Raw genomic sequence first — 20,713 nt, 5'->3', positions numbered from 1 at the left:
TTCTAGAGTGACCACTAAAGATTAGGTTATATTTGAATGTTTTTCTTAATTTCCCTTTTTTGGAAATCACAGCTTGATGGCTGTAATTAAATTAAATCAAATTAAAGTGATGATGGGTTTAGATAATTTTCTAACCAATGTATTGAGATACTGTGCTATTTATAACTTTTTTCCCCATCCCCAAATTCCTCTATACTTTCTATTCCATGTAAATTACTCAGATTCTCCCTCCTCCTCCTCCTCCTTTTCTTTCTTTCTTTCTTTCACCTTCATCTTTTTCTCCTTCCTCTTCTTCTTCTTCTTCTTCTTCTTCTTCTTCTTCTTCTTCTTCTTCTTCTTCTTCTTCTTCTTCTTCTTCTTCTTCTCTCTCTCTCTGTTTGTGTATCAGGGTAAATTGGTAGTAGCAGGGATATGGGGCATCTTTATTGGCCTCATATTTCTAATGTTAATTTATATTATGCTTCATAGACTAAGCTAAAGAGTTTAGACTTTACTCTGAAAGCTAAAGGAATCCACTGGAAGATTTTAACCTGAAGAATGTTGTCTCCATTTGCAGTTTAAAAAGATCACTCTGAAAGCACTGAAGATGGTACCCCAGAGAACCCACTGAAGGGCTGTTCTAGAAGGAGTGGAGCTGGTGAAAGATACTGAGAAAGAATAGACAAAAGAGATGGGAAAAGTGTTTGAAGAGAATGGAGTCACAGTAGCCAAAGGAAGATACTGTTTTATAAATGAGGGCGTTCACAAGAAAATCTTATATCACCTTAACTCTCCCCAAGAGAGGGTAGCTCTCACCAATATCAGTCAGTCCTTCATCCATCGGGAGCAGTGAGTGAGGAGACTGGAGAAGGCAGGAGTCCCACATTAGGGGTTGAAGCTGGAAGGTAATCAGTGTCAGAGAATAATTCTCTTATATTCTGCAGCTTTCTAGCTCTTGACACTTTGCTTGACAGTCAAACCTAAGAGAAACTTATGGTCAGGGGAGAACTATATTTGTGAGGTCAGTTTTGTTTCCATCTTTATGAAGTTACCCCTGTCACCATCCATTTCTCCTTGTTATTCTCTTTGAACCACAGTGAGCAATTCAGATTTTGCTGCAGAAGGATATGAAATGGGTGAAGACTACATTAAAAAAAGCTATCTACTATGCTGAATTGTAAATGCATTCCATATTATATTCCCCATCTCAAATTGTATTCATTTATATAATTCACCAGAAGTTACAGATGCAGTCAATTGTCAATATAAAAATGCTCCAAATAACACAATGCCAGCAGTAAAAATATGACCCAGATATGCATAGTCAGAATACCCTCTAATTATTAAATTACTGAGGAGAAATTAATGCTCAGTATAAATTTGCTTCTACATTAAATGCCCAAGGAATTGACATCCAAAATTTAGCTCTCCCTTATGTTTTATTTTGCTAATTTCAATTGAGTTGGGGTTTTAAGTAAGTGAGGATTCTTTCAGGAGCTGCAGCCTATAGTGTCTTCCACTGGTTCCTTTAAAGGAGCTTGAGAATCAATATAATACACTGGATCTTTGCAATACTACTTGCTCATTCATATGACTAAGAAAGCTAAAAAATCTATAGGCCCACAGTAGCAATCCTAGCAAAGTAATGCAGCCAGGGGTTAAAATATAATACCACCCAAACCCTCACCACAGATGTCAGTCAAGAGTTATGCCTTTAGTGGTAACTGGAGAACAGATAGAGAAAATATGATAGAAATGATAGAACTAAGTTTTGGCTTTAACTTCTCCATGATAGTGGTCAATTGGCTATCAATAGTTTCCACTTCTGCAATCCAGTTTTCATAGCTTCAGAAAAGTCCATTGAAAACCAATAACCATGTGCTTCTTCAAAATAAACTTTCCATTTTTAAAATTGCCACTTTCCTTATTTTTGGTTAATCTGTGTTATTTCAATGGCTTCATCTGTACCACTTACGTTCTTTTTCTTTTTTTTTTTTTTAGCAAGACTAGAAATTTTTTTTAAAGATTATGGGTCATTTAGCAGTAGCTAAGAAACAGGATAAGTCTGAGAACAAGCAATCTTAGATTTCTACCAATGTTCAAGACTCCAAAAATCTCAACTCCCACAGATTGGGAGATGCTGACTCCAGCCTTGTACTTCATATTTCAGGCTGAGTCAACTTCTAATAGTACATGCATGAAAGTCTGCTCATCCTGATAGTGGCCTTTCCTGGTTCTAGCAAAGGTCTTTCTCTTGCTGTATGGGCTCAAGTCCCAGAATAAGTGATAGTTCATCTCCAATTTAAATTCCTGAAGGGAGTCTTTCCTGACCTCAGGAAAGAACACTCTATTTGCCCTTATGGCCAGATTTCTGTTTGTTTCACTTAAAGACTCTGAATTGCCCATCATGACTGCTAAGGCAAATCTCTTTTCTGGTTAAACCTAACTGTGGTTTTCAGCTCACAACCACCAGTTAAAGTTTTGCTTAAAGCTCCAACTGGCCACTTGCTCACTTGTACTAGAGTTCAGCTGCATAGCCCAACCCTATTAACACTAGCCACACTCATGTAGGCTGCAACTACAGTACAAGCTTCTGCTGACTTCAAAATTCAGAGCTAAGAAGGTGTTTGTTTCAGCCACAGTACAGTGTTCAATCTGTCCACTTCTTATTTTGATCTAAAACAATTATTAAGTCTTGACCCCATCTTCACAATTTTCCAGTTAATACGTCTTGTGGTGGGATTTAGGATGATAACCACACTCCTCCCCTAATTTCATAGATTCTGCACTGAAAAATACACATATGATGCAGATAAGGATATCAGCATTATTTGTTGCTAAAGTAAGATTGGGAAATTTGACTCATATTTGAGGCCAAATGTGTCCCTTCTTATTTACTCCTCAGATGATACTCTTCTTCTCATTGGCTGGCACAATGGCTGGAAAACTTCAGGTTTCGCCTTTCCACAGTGCCCTACTGAGTTTTGTGCATGGAAGAAACAGGAGGAAGGAAGAACATAAAGTAAAACTTGCACGTAGGCAACTTAAAAGGGGCAGGGGGTTCATGAGAAGTGTTATTTTTACTTCCTCAACTCTGCTTATTATCAGTCAGGTGCTCACCAGTATTAGGGAGGTTTGGGATATAATGAGTGGAGACACAGACAGTGGTTTTCATCCTACTATTTCTACAGGGATGGACATTTCTACTCTATGACTGTAGATGCATGGGAGGACAAAGAGGATGATTTCCTGCAGAAGAGATCAGATCACAGTGTCAAATCTCATACACAAAGGTCAGGGTCAAGAAAGATAAAGACCGAAAAGTGCTCATAGACTCTAGCATGGTGGAGTCCTTTGTCATCTTAGAAATAGCTCTTTCTGTAGTGTGATGATGCTCCAACTCAAGTGTGCTTCAGAATCAACTGGAGGGCTTGCTACAACACAGATTGCTAAGCCCCAGCTTCTCAGTTTTTGATTAAGCAGGTCTTGGATGAGGTTAGTTGAATTTGCATCTGTAACACGTTCCCAGGAGATATTGGTGCTGCTGGTCTGGAGGCTGCATTTGGAAAACCACTGTTATAGAGTGCAGGGGGCAATTATGGAGTGAATGGACTGTGAGAAAGTAGAAGCAGGGTGTGTTAGCTATTCTTCCAAGAAACTTGGTAATGAAGAAAAGTAGAGAGAAATAAATGTTGGGACTAGAGATAATATGGGGTTGAGGATGGATTTCCTTTATGTTATACGATATCTTTATTCTCATGTCATTTATTGTAATGGAATTCATTTTGTTATACATTTACAACTGAACACTATCATGGACTATCTTTTTGTAGAGAATGTATGTGCTATAAATACGTGATGTTTGCTCTGCCAGATCCACTCTCCCTTGTTTATATCATGCCTTGGGAGCTCCCTTGCCATATGGCTTCCTGTTGGGTTTGGCCAAAGGGGATCTCAGACAGAGATTAGAGGGAGGGAGAAGCAAGAGAGGTTGGTGTATCTACTCTTCTGGCTTCCTCCCTTCCAAGTGCCTTGGGCTGGCTCTGTCACTTGATAAAAAGCCATTGCTTCTCTCAGAGTGACCATTTCTGAAAGATACTCTCCTTCCAGATTCTTGTAACTGCTGTCTCCTCTCTTGTTCCTATTATCTGTGTTTTATTCTATACCCTGTTCATATATTTATTAATAATCCTTTATCAAAGCTTTCTTGAATCATCCTATATTGAGGATATCATAGGGCAGTGATGGCAAACCTTTTGAGCTCGGCGTGTCAGCATTTTGAAAAACCCTAACTTAACTCTGGTGCCATGTCACATATAGAAAGTTTTTGATGTTTGCAACCATAGTACAACAAAGATTTATATTTTTGATATTTATTTTATATATTTAAATGCCATTTAACAAAGAAAAATCAACCAAAAAAAATGAGTTTGCATGTCACCTCTGGCATGCATGTCATTGGTTCGCCATCACTGTCATAGGGGGTGCTAAATGATATAAGGAGTCTCCGTGTGTGTGTGTGTGTGTGTGTGTGTGTGTGTGTGTGTGCGCACGTGCTCAAGTGCATGCATGTGTGTGTTCTGTCCATAACACGCATTTTTTAAAAAATATATTTTATTGATTTTTTTTTACAGAGAGGAAGGGAGAAGGATAGAGAGTTAGAAACATCGATGAGAGAGAAACATCGATCAGCTGCCTCCTGCACACCTCCTACTGGAGATGTGCCTGCAACCAAGGTACATGCCGTTGACCGGAATCGAACCTGGGACCTTTCAGTCTGCAGGCCGACGCTCTATCACTGAGCCAAACCAGTTAGGGCCATAACACGCATTTTCTTTTGGGTTACAACCTTTCTCCGCTTTCAGTCCATGTGGTTCAGGTGGGAATGACTCTACCCTTCTCCAGATCCAGGAGTCAGCAAGTGACCTGGGTATTTTGGTATATTTCCTAGCCACAGTTCAGCTCAGAGAAGGACATTTGATCTGATCTGGTTCAGTGAAATTCAGTCCCTAGACTAGATATGTTTGAAAGAGGTGCTTTCTTTCCTCTGTGATGGCTAAGCTGGTGCTGTGTATGCACGGGTCTTCCTGTAGGGATGAAGGCCCTCAAAGGAAAATGGAGATGGAAGAATGGGATGCCTAAGGCTATCTTTCAAAACATGCATTCAACTAAATATGACTACTTTTCAAGTGTTAATATTTATTTTGCTTAGACTACTATGAGTTGACTTCTGCAATCTGTAATAGAAATTGATCTAATATAGCCCTTATTCCTCTCTCATTCCATGTTTGTTCCAGATTCCACCTTTCGGTTATGAACATTACACTTCTTTGAACTTTTCTCTAATTCACCAGGTTCTTCCTAAATCTGCCTTTCTTTATTTCACAGATGTATTAGTATGTATATATTCTCTCTTGAACAATCTCATAAAAAATGTATCAAAAATAGGTTTTACCCAGAGGAAAAAAAATGACCTCAAAAAGACATTGGTGGTGGAGTTAAAATACATTTGCAACCTTACTGATATACCTGAGTCTTTACGTAGAAGAGAATTGGTGTCATTTAAAATCTATAGACCCTGAACCATGAAAGTACATGAAGTTATGTGATTACTTCAAACCTATGCTTTGTTTATACTTTTACCTGCAGCTCTGTTGGTTAACCTATCATATCTTGAACTAAAAAGATAATAAGCTCACTTTCTAGACTGCGAGGTTTACTCACTCCCACTACTTAGCAACACTCACCAGGCACCAGTGAAATAGAAATATATGTCTTAAGCTCCAGAATTTGTTAACACTTTTAAATATAATTTCTGATTCACTAAAAATACATTTTAAAAATATGTAAACTGCTGCTGTTTGAAATGAAAGAAATATTCATTCATTTAAAATATCTTTTAAAAAAGCCTTAGCTCATGTTATAAAAGCTGTTAAGTACAAAAAGGAAAATGTATTAATTTCCAGATTTTTTAAAAAAGGAACAATGGAAGGGAAAAGAAAGAACTAGTTCTGTGAACCTGAAATATATTTTAGTATTTCAAGACATTTTTTAAAAATGTTAGATATTTGCTTCCAAGTAAATGGAAAGTAATTAATGGCTTCCTATCAAAGCATGTCCTCCTTAATATTAACTATTTGTAGATATTTTTCATAGTTGTTTCACAAGCTTCCTCCTTTTTATGACCCATCCACCCAGGTTAACACTGGGGAGTGATCATGAATTCCCCAAGGAACTGGCAATGGCTACAGAAGCGCTCCCCACCCCTTCGCCCCCTCACCTTCCCTGGCAGCTGATTTCAGCAGCTGTTGGTGGTCCCTGGCAGAGGTTCATTCAGTTAGGCCCCGGGACAGCTGCCTGGGGTGGCAAGTGTTCCCATAGGCAGCTGGAAAGAGGACAGACAGGTTCTGGCTGCAGCTGCTCTCAGAGATCTAGATTTTCACCAACAGCCCCTGTTTGTAAGTCTGCCACCCAGGAGACTCAAGCAGAGCAGCAATTCAGCTCTTACAGGGAGCATTATCACCAGTTCAGACAATGGATAGGAGCTGTTCATTGTCAGGAGAATTCATACAGGAAACCCAGTCAGTGAATTCATACAGAAAAATGTGCTTGGTCTATTACTGTCACTTTTAAAAATATTGACTTAGCTCATTCAAATTTCTGTGTAACTCAGAGTGATGGGAAGAACCATGCACGGAAATCCCTGCTCAGCCAGTGGCCCTCATCCTTGGCTGCACATGGGAGTCACCAAGAGCTTAAAACATTGTGAATGCCCAGACCCTACTCTTAGAGATTCTGATTCCAATGGTCTAAGCAGCAGCTTAGGCATTGGGATTTTAAATAGCTTCCCAGGTGGTCACCACGAGCCTAAGTTGAGAAACACTGCATTATTCCAGCTTATTCTCTGTCAGTTTTCCTAGCATTCCCCTGGTGTCTTCTCAAGCAAATCCAGAGCATCCTCCTTTGTCTCACCTGTACTCCTGCTTTACACTTGTTTGGTTCATACCCAAACACTTCTTAAAAATTGTCACCTGTCAGTTCTTGTCTTATGCCTTCTATTTCCCACTGGTACTTCAGTGTCTGTCATATCAGTACATCAAATTTTGTCTGCTACCTGCCAGAGATTTATAAGGAGCTAATCATTCCTAAAATCAACAGTATAAGGGGTATGCTAAATTTTCTTCCCCATCATCTTCCCCCACTCCCCTTATTTTTCTTGCCCATCATGGCTTGCCCTCCCTCAGGTGGGAGCCCTCAATGAAATGAAGAACTCAGAAAGACATTTGCTTAGGCATCCTATTCACGTTAGGATGGTGTTCTACTCTGGTATGTAATAATTTTCAGAAAAAAATGGAAAGGCTTAAGTAATTAAAAATGCCCTTCAGTACAAGTAGAGCAGAGAGGAGAGTTCCCAGAGGACGTCTTGTGTTCACCTATAATATGGAAAAATTAAGCAATAAAGGAAAATGTCTGTGATCATAGGAAGGAATGAAAAATTTCATAAACCAAAAGAGCTAGTAATTAGGAGTTAGTAAAAAGTAATTAGCAGGCAATGTTCGCCTCTTTACTTTTCTGTGCTCTGAAAATAGAGCTATAAATGAATGAAACAAGAATGTCAGTCTGACCTCTCATGCTTCCTTGATTAGTCATCAAAATTGGCTAAGATCAGACTGTCAAACCTCAGCTGGAAGGTAGCGGGTAAGAGGGAGAGATCAACCAAAGGACTTGTATACATGCATATAAGCCTAGCCAATGGACACAGACACCAGGAGGGTGTGGGCATGAGAGGGGGGTAGGGAGGGCAATGGGGGGATAAGGACACATATGTAATCCCTTAATCAATAAAGAAAAACAAAAAACAAAAGTGGCTAAGATTTCCTGAGGATGGGTCTGTATTGCCAAAGTCCACCTTGGGATCCTAGGAATCAGGTACCTTTTTCCACCTCCACCCAACAAAAGGGGGAAAAATAATCATGTGACAATGAGTGTTTTCAGTGTTGGAATTACTTAGATCACATTTCTACGCTTTTGTGTTTCACAATGTAATAATTCAACTTATCTACTTTATTGTGCTTTTGTGGATAAGGTCACAAAATCACAAAAACAAACACTGATTATGTACTAGGTAAGCTTAACAAGAATGTCCCATCTAATTCTAATAAATTCCTTTCCTATAAAATAGGATAATTAAATACATCCTACAGATAACACCCCCCCCCACACACACACACGAAACAGGCCCATGGAAATTAACCCCTTCCCCAACAATTTTTTTGTTAAAAACGTTTCTTTTTCAGACTAATTTTTTTAATTTTGGTTCTATATAGTATTTTTGATGCTGGTTATGAAAACAGTTTGTAACTCGTCTTCCTATAAACCATATTTTTTTTACCATATTTTCTTAGTATACTCGTCGACGACTGAAAAAGAACATTTTGTGAAAACGAGTATACACGTTTCTGCCGGGGAAGGGGATAAATAATGTGTGCTCTGTTACTCAGAGGGATGTGGCCTCACAGACATTCAAATCTAAAGCTGAGTCTAAATCAGGAGTGGCTTCTGATTCAAGAAGTAAATCTTAAATTCCAGGTTTTAGATGTTATTCTTTGGTGATACAAGCGGTAGGTATAGCTTTATGTTTAAGCGATTATACTGTGGAGATAAATAGATGCGCATGTGAATCCTGGGTTCATTAAATATTAGCCTCTATATATCTCAGCTTTTTCATCTAAAGAATGAAATTTTACTACCCATTTTATGGTAGAATTGAAGGGTTAAATGAGGTGTTTTGAATAAAAAACTCAGGGAGGTAAAGAGTAAATATTAAAAAATGGTAATAGTTATTTTTCATATTAATTTAGTATTTAGCACCTAAAATAAGTTAACTATATTTTTCATACTTAAATTGTTTGATAGTTTTGGGGGCTTTAGCTACTCATTTATTATTCAATATGTATTAACTGAGTATCTAGGATTGCCAGACACCGTTTTCAGCACTGAGAATACATTAGTGAACAAACAGATAAAAGTATCTGTTCTTGTGGATCTCACATTTGTGGACTAATTATCTTGCTTTTCTATTAGCAAAAAGACCCAAATAACTATTATAGAACGAGTGCCTTTAAAACAAAGTCCAGCTTATCTTTTCCATTTTATTTGATGCCAAGTGTTTCAAAGAGATTTTTTAACTTTAACCACAGAGTATGAATTTCAGGCATGAAAAGATTAAGTGTTGCTAACAGCTATTCCAAATTAACCCATTTACATTTCTTTGCCTTAGAAGAGGTACTAAAAATCAATTAGTACCGTATAATGGGGCCTGCATAACTGTTTTATTCATTCTCTGGATCTTTCACCTGAAACCATCACATTTTAAAATATGGAGTCAATTGATTAAGCATGGTACATGCACCTTAATGTTAGCAGCACGAGATGTGCTGTAGTAGTTCAGTCAGGAGTGAGACAGAATGAGGTGCTTGAAAGCCAAGTGCAGGGGCTGATAGACCCCAGATGGAGGGGGCATGCCATCTGCTTGGAGTTTATTGTTCTGCTACCAGAGCAGCAAAGGGCCAAAGGAAGAGTTGGATGGAGCTGGACATCTGAGGGTGAACACCTTCAGGTTTTGCTTGCTCTTCCTGGTTTCTATGTACCTTTCTGTCCACCCCCCCACCCCCCCACTACACCTTCCCCTTTTGCTACGGGAATTAGAGCATAGAAAAATCTGAACTAATCTGAAGAATACTAGAAGATCTTGTAAAGAATTTTGGGAAGAAGTCTCAGGGACACAAAAATAAGATAACATTGTTCTGTGTAGGTTAGAATTTTGGGGGGTTTTGAAAACCATTTTAAAATTTAAACTTCTTTTAACAGTTTAGTCAAACTGTTCCTCACCTGCCTCATCTCCCATGACTTCACTCCGTGAGGTCCCTGTCCAACATGCGCAGTGTACGAGGCATGTGCTGGGTCCCTCTCTCTCAGCCTGTGTGCATATCTGTTTTCAGTGTCTGCTATCATGATGCTAACTGATCAGGCAAAAAAAAATTCTGTCACTAAATAAAGGAAACAACATTGTAGATCAGCCATGGGCAAACTATGGCCCGCGGGCCAGGCCCGTTTGAAATGAGTAAAACTAAAAAAAAAATAAAAAAAAGACCGTACCCTTTTATGTAATGATGTTTACTTTGAATTTATATTAGTTCACACAAACACTCCATCCATGCTTTTGTTCCGGCCCTCCGGTCCAGTTTAAGAACCCATTGTGGCCCTCGAGTCAAAAAGTTTGCCCACCCCTGTTGTAGATATACTTTGAGGTGGATATGCATTGTAGATATATTTTCATTATTTAATGAAAAGTAACTTGCTTTTTTTTTTTGCTTGAAAGTGCATGTGTTGTATGTTTCTTATTTCCAATGACAGCAAGATTGGTTTTAATCAGTGGTTCTGTTGATTTTTCTAGATTTGCACATGCAAAGTAACACTCCTCCATCCCCTCATTCTGCCACAGGAGACTATTTGCCCTCTGACTTCCGTGGGAGGCTGGCCAGTGGGGGAGCGTCAGTGAGGGGGAAGGGCCTGGCCATGGGTAGCTCTTTACTGAAGAGTAAGGGATTACCAGAGGAAATTGTAGGATAGGAGAAAAACATATTGAAACTGTATGCGAAACATCACCATTACGAAAGTTTAAGAGAAACACTTTTGCACAGATTTTCCTTATGGGCAACCTTAATTCCTAATCTGGTTTTCCATCCTCTACACCTGAGAGAGTAAGATCTCTTTAGATCATCTTGGGTAAAGTTTAATTTATTTGTTCAACTTACTCAGAAGTGCTGGTCTTGCTTTATAATTCTTGCCTCTCTTACTTACAAGATGCAGCCGGCCACACCTGAGCGCCCTGAGGAGCCAGTGTTCCCTGCTGGCCCTGTGCTCCCAGCTGGTCCCGTGCTCCCCACCGGCCCCGTGTTCGATGCCGGCTCTGTGCTCCCCGCGGGTCCTGTGCTCCTAAGGCATAGCATAGTGGAATGCTTCTTAAAATCTGAATTCTATCTGAAATAAAACCATGGAGGGTGTTTTTTTGTTGTTGTTTTTGTTTTTCATTTCAAGGTAAGCTAACCCTAGCAGAGTTTCACTTTCCTCTTTCTTTTTTAAATCTCGTGGAAGGAACTTTGGGAACACTTTACACACACACACACACACACTCCAGGGGAAAACAGTAATTCTCATAGCCTTAGCTTAAATCCATATTAAAGAATAAAAACCTTTCCCTAAATCTAACTTAATCTGTACAGTTTACCCTCTTCTCAGTGGAGATGATGATTCCTGCAGATAACTCATTTTTTTCATTTACTCCCAACTTTCAGATCATGCTCACAAGCTTACCTGTTCATAAGAAGTACATAAAAGCAGGACCCATTATTGTGCCTTTTCCAATAACAAAGCCATCTACTCTTTAGGAAAAACAAAAAAAAACCCCACATAATCAACTATGGGAAGCTTTGAAATGAGAGTTTTTCCTGTACCTTGAGCCAATTTAAATTTCCAGGAAGAGTGCTCTTTTCCACTGGTCTCTGTAACAGAATTTGGAAAATTTTCAAGTATTTATTTTCTCCTCTATCCAGAGGATTCACCCAGGCAGTGGCCTGGGAGGGAGATTGTCATTCCGTCTGTACATGGAATAAAAATGCTTCCTGTTTATCTCCTGTGCTCAAATTGAAGCTCCTAAGAGCAGACATGGTGGAGTCTTTTTTTTTTTTTTGGTATTTTTTTTTATTGCTTAAAGTATTACAAAGGGTATTACATATGTGTCCATTTCCCGCCATTGCAAATGGTAAGAGTTCCTTCCTTTTTAGAGCAGTATAGTATTCCATCGTGTAGATGTGCCACAGTTTTCTAATCCATTCATCTACTGATGGGCACTTAGGCTGTTTCCAGATCTTAGCTATGGTGAATTGTGCTGCTATGAACATAGGGGTGCATATATCCTTTCTGATTGGTGTTTCTGGTTTCTTGGGATATATTCATGGTGGAGTCTTATTCACACCTCAGCCCTGGGGCTAGCACAGTACCATGCATAGAATAGGCCCTCAGTAAGTATGCATGGAATGAAAAAATGGAAGAATGAAGGAAAGAAGTTTGGACCTAGGGAGATACAAAGACAGATAGGTTCTATAACTTGATTGAGGTCACACAGGTAATGAGTGGAAGCACTGGAAGTGGAGCAGAGGTTTCATACCTGACCCTTATGTTATCACACTCTGACTGAGGCATTATCTAATTCACTGCCCTGGCAATGGGACATGCGGCTACTTTGCCCCCGTAAGAGATTTAAGAAGCCTGCTCTAAGACCTGTTCTAAGGATAGTAAAGGGAAAGCTCAGTCCCGAAGCACCTGAGAAGCTGGCAGAGTATCAAGCCAATGACTTGGGGAGAGAAGGGGCTCTCAAGAGGCAAGGCCAGAATCCAGGTACAACCTATGATTACAGTATGAAGAAGAGAGTCCTAGGAAAAGGGAACCATAAGTACAAAGATGCTGCCAACGGAACATGCTTGAAAAAGCCAGGGACCAGCAAGGAGCCAGCACAGATACAGTGGAGTGGACACGTGGTGAGAGTTGAGAAGCAGGCAGGGCCCATGCCTCTGGGAAAGTGTCCGGTTTGACTCCATGGCAACAGGAGGCCGCTAAAGGGCCATAGACAAGGAATAACCAGTATCTGACTTTTACATTTTAAAATCATCCTGGCCACAGTGTGAGGAAGGGGACATGGCCAGAGGAAAGAGCAGGAGCCATCAGGCCACTGCACACGGCCTGCAGGAGACCACTGAGACAGAGAGTGGGCTGGGACCGGAAGTAGCCCTTTACCCAGGGTGCCTATCTGGATCTGATTAGAAAGACTTTCTTTTCTGGGTTCCCATGTTCCTTCTCACATTCAGCGTTTTCTATGATCATGTGTCTGTATGTCTTACATCCCTGACAAGATTAGAAGTCACCTGTTAATCTTTGCATCTAGCATAGAACCCAGAGGGCCTTGCTCAGACCAGACACAGAGTCAATTTTTATTGACTGAAGGTGAAGTCGATATTTCAGTAGAGATTCTGATGGGAAAAATATTTTCATGGTAAATTCATAGGAACTGACTATAGGTTTCAGATTTTGTCTGAACGATTTTTATTTATGTGTTTCCCACAGCACTTAATATTTTCCGCCTTATATTATGGCTATTTTCATACTTAGCTTATTTCCCCTACTAGATCATGAACTACTTGAGGGCAAATGACTATTTAGTTTATTATTTCATACCTCAGTGCACATAGTGGGTATTCGATGTGTACTTATTAAATAGGTTAGGTCTAGGGAGATTTTTTTTTTCAATTTATGTCAGTTGCATCTGGGAGTGGTGTGCTGCTCCTTTAATGACCGGAACATAATCTCCTCCATGGATCCAAACATCTGTTTGGCTTTCTAAGAAACCTCTCAGCTCTTCCCACGGTTATGACTAAAGAGGGTGGTAGGGCAGTGAGCATTGGAATTGGTACTGGAGAGTGTTTTTTCACTAAGGAGGGAGCCCAAGAGCAGGATGGGCGTTCCCTCCTGGGGTTCGGTCCTCCACCTTCCTTTGCCCTCTGAGCTCGCTAGGCTGCGGAGGAGACGAGGGAGGCCCAGATCAGGCTCTAGCAGGTGTGAACGTTGTAAGGGACGTTTGCTGAGTGCCTTCTGAGGGCCGGGCTATTCTAAGCACTTTCTATTAATAAACGCACTACGTGCTCACAATGAGCTTAGGAAAGAGACTGCGATTGTCTTCCTCCTTTTATGGATGAGGAAACTGAGGCACAGAGGTAACTTACTAACGTAATTAGCCCAAGGTCAAGGGAAACTGAAGGGGAATTTCAAGAGATGTGTCCAGAGCTGTTTATACTCATGCGAAGATGCAAAAAGAAACAGATCATAGGTTCGAGAAGAAGACCTGGAATTTTTCTCCTCCTGTGTCTCTCACCCGCACAAAGTCAGTCACTGAACACTGAGGCCAAGCGATAGTTTGAGTGGGAGGAGAAAGTGCTTCGTAGCAGCATCTCTATTCCGCTCCAGGAGTTACACAGGTCCTTTCGGAGGCAGCCCACTTAAACATGTTGACTTACCCTCCTTGGAAAATGCTTATAGATATCATTTGCAACAGGGAACTATTTATAAAGACTCCAGACACTGTGGTGGACTATTACAGCAGCTAACTACAAGGTTACTAAGGGCATGTAAATTAGAGCCATTGAGGGCCAGGAAACAATCTTCATCACAAATTAGAAGAAAGATAAGCCATAAGAAAGCAAGAAGAAAAATCCAAATATTTAAATAGTGCATATGACAGAATCCAGGGCACTTGTATGGCAGCCTAAGAAAACCTATCCTGGGATAAAGCAAGAACTCATTATAACTAGGCCACATGCAAATATACTGATGTCTTAAAAAAATGAAAGGGACTAACTCAAATAACAATGAAGGAAGACAAATATGCACACGGGAAGGCATACCACTTAGGCATGTATTCCTGCTCTGCAAAAGCTGCTGAGGCTCAGACTTAACAAGCTAAAGCGAACTGGGGCTGTAAATTCACACCAACTCCAGATTTATAGTCCAATCGCTGTCTAAATGTTAAGTACCACTTAGAGATGCAAAACAAAACAAAATCCTAGAGGGAAACGATCTGTTCACTTCTTTAGCAGATTAAAAAGGAAATAACTCACTGATTTAAAAGGTAACAGGGATTAGTGTGATGCATGTCCATTGTTTGAAAAATGTAGCATTTAAAATTGGTCTAGAGGTTTAGGGTATGGGTGGGATGAAAACCAGTTTTTCTTGAGCTTGAGTGCTTACTGTTTAGGTAAGTGTTACCGACCTCATTTTAAATTTTAGATAATTAAGACTCAGCGATGTTTAACAAAAGAGAGAAACTTGTCTGAAATCATAAAAGTTGGTATAGAATAGAGCCAGATTGACACTAGACTATGTGTAGTTCTTTCTGCTACACAGCTTTTCTTTTCTTTAATAAAAGCTCAAATGGAAGGCCAGGTTACTGACAGAGGTCAGACCCTTACAGAAATGCAAGGTTGCAGCTCAGCATTGTAAAAACAGGGCTTATTTTCCTATTATCACTGAACTGGCTGGCATATTTCAGTGTTTTGAGATGATAATATAATATTGACAACAAGTGGCACTTTAATCACTTGTGCTGACATAGAGTAGCACATTTTTATTTTTTTCAATTGTTACGAAAATCCTCCAAAAACCTAGCATTCAGTTTATACTTGGCTTCCAAGATGGACAAAGATTATTTACGCTGTAGCCTGATTCCTCTTCTTCATCTCTCTCCTCCATAGCCATGCACCTGTGCCTGCTGCCTGCCAGAAGAGTGTGTGTGTGTGTGTGTGTGTGTGTGTGTGTGTGTGATCAAGGAAGGAGAAGTTCTGCCTGTTGGAGTACTTGTTGGAAAGTGATGAATCTGTGGTCCTCTTCATCAGAGGATTGTTCCTCAATCATCTAACAGCAGCTTTGCAGTTGCTGCCAAATACTACTGATGTTCTCCGACAGCAACTTTACTGTTCTCTGGGCGCTCCGTATGGGATTATTCCCTGTGCCGTTTCCTGGGTAAATGCTCTTATTGAGACATCTTCTACTCCACAGTTTTTCCTCCCCATCCCCAACTACAGTGAGCAACCCGTTCTTCATTGCCCTGCTGTTGTGTTCCCTCATTTCAGTGGACTGCCCCTTGAAGAAAAGTCTTAAGAGAGCTGACGCTTTGGCAACCTCATGTTGTACTTACCATCATTTTTTCTACTTTTAGTGATGGAAATGCCTTCCCCTAGAAATAATTGGATGACTTTGCTCTTGTTACAGTCACATCTTCCTATTATCATGCTGGTAATTAAAATTAGTATTATGTTGTTATTAAGCTTGCAATCTATTGATTAAAAATTCCATATGATAGCCATCACTGGATTTATCAAGATGTACCCTAACATTAGAGTGTTTTTTAAAAATCACCTGTATCTACTGTCTCCTTAATTCACCCACATATATTGTGTTTGGACATCTCTTCCCCTTTTCCCTTTCCTTTGGAACTTAAAGTGTATTTAAGTGTATTTTGGAGAGAGGAAACAAAACCTATGCATTTCCTAATATGAAGCAGTAATTGTGAAAGTCTGTTTTTGTAGGGATAGTTCTGGGGATTAAGTACAACCTTTTTGATACAATTATCTGAACTCTGCCTCCAAAACATTGAATATTGGCGAGGGCAAGACAAAGATGGAAGTCAGGTAGATGCATTAAATCATCATTTATGCCAATTATAATCGCTGACAATTATAGCACCACCTGACTGACACTTAAAATGTGTTGCTCTTCACTTAATCAGCAACTTGTGTTTAGTTACGAATGCTAATCAGAAAACAATAACTTTGAGTTGACTGATACTCAATATTATTGAAAGCTCAGCTACTTTAAACAATATTTAAGGGGAATACCTGATGGATATAGGTCCCTCTCTTTTTCTAAGTACTCTAAAATCTATCTCTAGATGAAGTAAACTACAGGACAGCTGGGTATACAGACGACCACATACAACCTACACAGTTGCTTGTTCCTAAATGACAACATTTTATTATACTAAGTGATGATAATGGTGTAGGAAACATCCTTCTGAAATAGGCGTGAGAGTTTCTGAAAGGTGTTACTGAGAATGTTGTCCTCTTTACGAGGTCCCATGGAAAAACTTACTCCGTGATCTATCAGAATTAGTCATCTCGGTAATTCTACTTGCACCATCCCCAGTTTGCTCGGTGATGTTGTCCTCAGCGGTGCTTTCAGAGTCTCCCAGGGTGCCTCCTGCCCCTGCTGACACATGCTGCTGCCTGATGTCCATAAGAAAGAGACTCGATGGGGTCAAATTTCCCAGAAGCTGATCCCAAGAGAAGAATGTAAGAACAAGTGATTTATTAAAGTGTTTCCAAGAAGAAACTTGTAAGGAAGTGGGAGAAGCCAAGCAAAGGGACACTTTTAGGCAAAGTGAGAAGGATCATTTCAGCTTGATCACACACACACACACACACACACACACGCACGCACGCACGCGCACACGCACGCACGCGCGCGCGCGCGCGCGCACACACACCCTCTGGAATGAAAAAGACCTAGAGTTTTGCCTGAGGAGGCAAGGCAGCCAGTCTTCCTGTCTGTGCATGTCACTGATGGGCTAAGGCTGCCTCTGTGGGAGTATAAGCTCCCAGGCATTTCCAGCTCTGCCAGGTGCTCCACTGGCTCAAGGGCAATCCTCTGAAGAGAGTTGCAGGTGCCAACCTCTATAAGCAAAAACACAAAGAAGCTAGGGGCAGGGAACCAGGCCAGGTAAAGGAACCCCGCGGCTCTAGTCTGAGCACTGACAGTGTCTGCTGCAGGGGCTATAATTAGAACGGTTTTCCCATCTTCCTCTAACACCAGGCAGATCTCATCATGCATTCCATCCTTCTCTCCCGGGTCACTCCTGGATTCTCTCTCTCTCTCTCTCTCTCTCTCTCTCTCTCTCACACACACACACACACACACACACAGCACGCTCTCTGGTGGAGATTTCCTAATATGACTTAAACTTGTCCCCTTTGCAGTCACTCCATATCCTTCTGTGGCTCTGGAACTTGGCAGACATCCCTATATCCCCAACCTCATCCTTAAATGTTCTCTTTATTGCATCCTCTTATTTACAACTATTGTTCATAGTGGAACCTGTACCAGGAGGGTTCCGGTTTTCCAGAGGTCTTTTCAATAGTGGTTGCTCTTCTCTTCAGATCCAGAGTTGGAGTGGGGAGTCCTCCTTGCTCCCCATTGTTAATTTTGGACCATTTCTTTCCTTCCCCTAATCCTGAAAAGCCATTGATTTAAAAAAAAAATGGCATGCCGTCAGACATCAACACCTTCAGCTCCTCCCTGTCATTTTCTCCTGATCTTTTGGGTCAGTGATTCCCAAAACATGGCTGCACTGAGGAGTTTTAAAAAATACTGATGCCCAGGCTCCATTCTGAGAGATTCTGATGTGGCCATCCTGGGATTTAGGACTGAGAGAAGCTTCCTAGATGACTGAACGTGAAGTGCATCTTCAGAGCCACTGTTGTAGTCATTCCTTCTCATTCATTGAAGATGTTAGCACCTGGCTCTCTTTACGAGTAAACTGTCACCATTTTCACAGATTTCTATGTCTGTGTTTATCACTTATTCAGTTGTATTGGGCCCAATACCTCCTCCATAACAAATATTTTAAGTTTTATTACATCCATTGTTATGCTCCTTTTACCATTTTTAAATGAATTACATAGATATCCTCTAACAACATACACAGTATTAAAACATCAATATAATTACCCAAATGTAATCTGAGAAAAAACAATGTGTAATATAAATAATATGTACTTCAATGTATGACTGTCCAAGCTCAACTGTACAAGAAGACATAAACAAATAGTAACCTTCTTGCAATAAATATAGAATTACAGACTGAAATGGCTGTGTCATAATGTATGATTAAATACCATGCTGTCATAACATAATTTTTCTAAAATGATAAATTAACTCTCAGAAATTTTCAAGTAAATCCATAAAAACTTCTTTGATTTACATGGCATTTGCATTAATTGAAAAGGTAAAATATATTAAAACTGTGCAAAAATACTTTATGTTAAAATAAGAACTAAGCTTAGATCAAATGGTCCCCCCCCAACACACACACACACACACACACACACACACACACACACACACTTATATGATTGTTTAACCGGGCATTCAAATCTACTGAGACATGAGGCAATTCTTTGATAATTGAGATCATCCAAACTAATTGATATTCTGGGACCATCCAGAATATAGGAAGACTCTTATCATCCCCAGTTCTTGGCCACTAAGTGCCAGGAGCACTCTCCCTATTATGAGAACAAAGAATACCTGCACAACTTTCTAAAACACCTTTAAGAGGAAGCTATTACCAAGTTGAAAAGTGCTGACATGGATGATTCTTAGCCCTCCTGGCCTCTGGGTTCCCGACCCTCCTGGCTTCTTCCATCTCACAGGCCTCCTCTTGTTGGAGCCCCTGTGCTTCCCAAACTGTGCACTAGTCTGTCTTACCCGGTTGGACCAGGGAGGCTTGAACTTCGGGGCTGTTTAGAGAAGTGAGTGCAGGTGAGTGGGAGCCGTAAAGGCCTGTGAAACACCGGGAGATTCCCATCTGCCGGAAACTGTTACCACCCTTAGGCCCCGGTGTGCAATTGCAGCAAGACTTAGGCCCGTGACCAAGGGCTGCTGCTCAGGAGTCATGTTTGCAGGGAGGTGGGGAGGGGCTGACGTAAACAGCGGCCACTATTGAAAAGACTTCTGGAAGCTGAAACCCTCAGGGTGACAGGTTCCATTATGACCCACTACTCATTTGCTCAAGATAAAAACTTAGGTCACATACAAGAAGCAACCAGTGAATGAATGAAGTGAAGTAACGAAGAAATGTTTCTCTCTTCAAATCAATAAATTTTTAAAAAGTGAAAATAAATGAGATCATATTATTCCTTATTTAAAATCTTTAGTAGTTTCTTGTTTAACGCAGAATGAAATCAACTTTAGTCATATCTGTGCTCAAAAGTTATCTCCACAAAGATGCCTTTATCGCCTACCTGGTCTAAAATAACTACCCTCCTCTGTTAGTCACTCTCAATTCCATACCTTAATTTTCCCCTATCGTTTATTACTACCTGATGTTATAGTATATATGTTCATGTACTATTTGTCTCCCTTACAAGTATGCAAACTCCAAGAGGCAGAAATTTTGTCTATCTTGATCACCACTATACTGGTAGCTCATTGAACTGCACTTTTACCTTTCATCTAGTAGAAAATCAATAAATATTTATTGAATAAATGATAAAGTATTATTTAAAAATATATAAGTATAATTTATGAAATAGTTTGCCTTTCCTTTTTTCTGCAGGGTACTATAAAACATGTACAAATATATTTTTGGCTTCTTTTTAACAAATATAAATAACTTTGAAGCATGGTTTTAAATATTAACTTCACTTACTCTTGGGTTTATCTTTTCTTTCCTACTTTCATTTTACATTCCATCTTATTTTCTCTTACTTTTGTTAAAATCTAAATTTATCTTGTTGTATACATTTTTGTAAACTGCCTTTATTTCTTTCTGGAATAATATGTGTCAAAAATTGCCCAGCTGCAGTGACTCAGTGGCTGAACATTGACCTATGAACCAGGAGGTTATGGTTTGATTCCGTGTTGTGGCACATGTCTGGGTTGGTGGCTCAGTAAGGGGCATGCAGGAGGCAACCAAACAATTATTCTCTCACATCATTGATGTTTCTATCTCTCTCTCCCTCTCCCTTCCTCTCTGAAATCAATAAAAATACATTTTTAAAAGATGTATCATAAATTAATATCTATAAGGAATGTTTTGAATATGTATGAGATAATCTATGTAAACTTTGTATATGTAAATTTGCCACTTTCCCAACATGTGCTTAAAACCTTTTTGGTTCCTCTTATTTTTAGAGTAAATCTAGACACACAATCTAGGATTGAAAGTGTACATTACACTGCAGGTTTATTCATGGTAATTTTCACATCAGATGTGATTGAGGTTTTATGTCTAAGTATGGGCCAAGTCAGTGTCAACTGAGAAGAGTGGACAGCAATTTGTTTTATT

Source organism: Myotis davidii, unplaced genomic scaffold (assembly GCF_000327345.1).
Source record: "Myotis davidii unplaced genomic scaffold, ASM32734v1 scaffold370, whole genome shotgun sequence".
Classification (NCBI taxonomy): Eukaryota; Metazoa; Chordata; class Mammalia; order Chiroptera; family Vespertilionidae; genus Myotis; species Myotis davidii.
This window is presented reverse-complemented; position numbering follows the sequence as displayed.